This window comes from Alosa sapidissima, chromosome 20 (genome assembly GCF_018492685.1).
Source record: "Alosa sapidissima isolate fAloSap1 chromosome 20, fAloSap1.pri, whole genome shotgun sequence".
Classification (NCBI taxonomy): domain Eukaryota; kingdom Metazoa; phylum Chordata; class Actinopteri; order Clupeiformes; family Clupeidae; genus Alosa; species Alosa sapidissima.
Genome location: NC_055976.1, coordinates 17,244,449 through 17,246,948, shown reverse-complemented (window position 1 = coordinate 17,246,948; position 2,500 = coordinate 17,244,449). Strand labels below are relative to the sequence as shown.

Genomic DNA, 2,500 nt, shown 5'->3' with positions numbered 1-2,500 from the left:
ATTTACTTTTGGACAGTTTAATTATATTGCTCAATGTTGGGACTGATGAGCACTGAAATCTGGTAGGTATTTGATGGCTCACTATTACATTTCATGTAGTTGAAAGAGTCGAAATTTTCACCCGCTGTTTATTGCGAGACAAGGCAGCCGCCTTCATTCATTCAAATCGTGCGCTGTGCTGTAATGGAAAACTTTATTGCGTAGCCAAGTAGCCTAAATTGAGTTTGAATTGCATGATTTACTTTATTAAATTTCGTAGGGTGGAATGCCTCCAGTCGCGCCAACAATTGTGTTTAAATGTAGTAGCCTAGTAGTAGCCTATAGGCCTACTGCTTCAGCCTGCAAGCTCAGAAGGAGACGGTAAGCGACTGAGCTTGAGAGCGACGTGTTGGAGACCCATGGTATAGGAAGGACAACGACTTTTCATTGACAACAAGGTATTAAACCAACCAACAATATAAAATATTAAGAGCTCTTATTTCATTGAGTTAAATCGAAACAATGTCTTCTATTGCTCGTGCACTGATAGCCCTACTGGTAGGCAATTATTACATCGCAGGGTTTTTGCAGTGAACTAACGTTATCGTTTTTTAAACGATAAAATGGTCCCACGCCACACTTCACCATGAACTCTTCATAAATGAAAACGGGAACTCATAGGTAACTGAGTAGCTTATAGCGTCAAATATTGTCCCCGGGTGGCATAATGTTTAATTGCTGATTCATTTAAATGCTTCAAGACACACTATGTAACGCAACCTGGCTTAGTTTAATCGACAACAAATTAACTATCGATCGTCGATTAATTATGCCCATCCCTACTTGCCATGTTTGGATATGCATTGCAACAACTTACTTTAAGTATCTCTTTCAAATTCACATTCATTTTGTTGGCATATGTGAAGGACAGATATATAAATATGACCAGTCCATCCAGGCTTTGAAAAAAAAACATTTGCGATGTTCTCATGTTAACACTCATTTCCACTAAACTAAACTAAAAAACAAACAAACAAACAAACATTAGATGTGTGTTTGTATGAGCCACTACTTAAAGTATCTCTTTCAATTGCACATTCATTTAGGTGGTATATGTGAAGGACAGATAAATGAATATGACCAGTCCATAAAGGCTTTTTTTGTGCACAAATTCACGCAAAATTTCAAAAATTTCCCATTTAGCCATTTTCTCTTGTTTATACTTATTTCCACTCAACTAAACAAACAAATAACATCCATCTTGTTGGTTTTAGATCTAAAGTCCTGCTGCTTTAGCTTCCTTTCAGTTAACTTGACCATCACCTGATCCTACGCCTGAGTCTAGCTCTGTCTGTATTCATTTTTGCCAAACAGTGGGGTTCGGACTCTGTTGGGACAGTACTGCTAACTGATGGGTCCACAGCGACCCCTGCTGGTTGGTCAGAGTATGGGAAAAAGAGACGGCTATATATAGAGGATGTAGCGAATGGAGAGAGGAGTAACCCCACACGGTCTTGAACCCAGGTCTCCGGGGCACTACACCTGCCAACCTGCGTTGGTATGGCAGTCAGAGCGCATACAGTACTCAACTGTTGTGACGGTACTCCGTCATAGGGACAGTAAGTGCTTTCACACATTGAGACTCAATCATACATCCACAGAGTATAGATCTGGGATAAAGCCTCGGTTGGCCTTTGTGTCTTGGTTACACAACTAGTCTCTCTCTCTCTCTCTCTCTCTCTCTCTCTCTCTCTCTCTCTCTCTCTCTCTCTCTCTCTCTCTCTCTCTCTCTCTCTCTTCTCTCTCTCTCTCTCACACACACACACACAGCTCTGTACAGCAGCATGTCCCTGCCAGATGTAAGGTGTCAGTCACCATCTGGTCTAAACACAGACACAGAAACAGACACACACACACACACACACACACACACACACACACACAGAACTCACCACTGGATGACATGGCATGAAGTAAATACAACTAATGATCGTCACATACACAGCCACACACAGACAGAATGAAACCACAAAATGACATGACAGGCATCAACAGTCTCACTCACTCACTCTCTCACTATGTAACACACACACACACACACACACGCACTCACAGAAAGACAGACTCACACACACGCACACACAAACATTTTGTCCACATTTTTCAGAGCACACACATACAGACACTCGTGTAGGCACATACACATGCACACACAGACAGACACACAGACAGACACAGACACACACACACACACACACAGACACACACACACACACACACACATTCTGTCCACATTTTTCAGAGCACACACACACACACACACACACACAGACATACATGTGTTGGCACACACACACACACGCACAGACAGACACACACACACACACACACACACATTCTGTCCACATTTTTCAGAGCACACACACACACACACACACACACACACACAGACAGACAGACAGACAGACAGACAGACAGACAGACAGACACACACACACACACACACACACACACACACACA

The 2,500-nt window shown here is 42.4% G+C and overlaps 1 protein-coding gene across 2 annotated transcripts in view; it reads right to left on the bottom strand.

The window, feature by feature from the left end:
* The window catches only part of igdcc4 (immunoglobulin superfamily, DCC subclass, member 4), a 95,450-nt gene that overhangs the window by 4,894 nt on the left and 88,056 nt on the right, over positions 1–2,500 (bottom strand). The gene's annotated exons all lie outside the window — the stretch shown is intronic.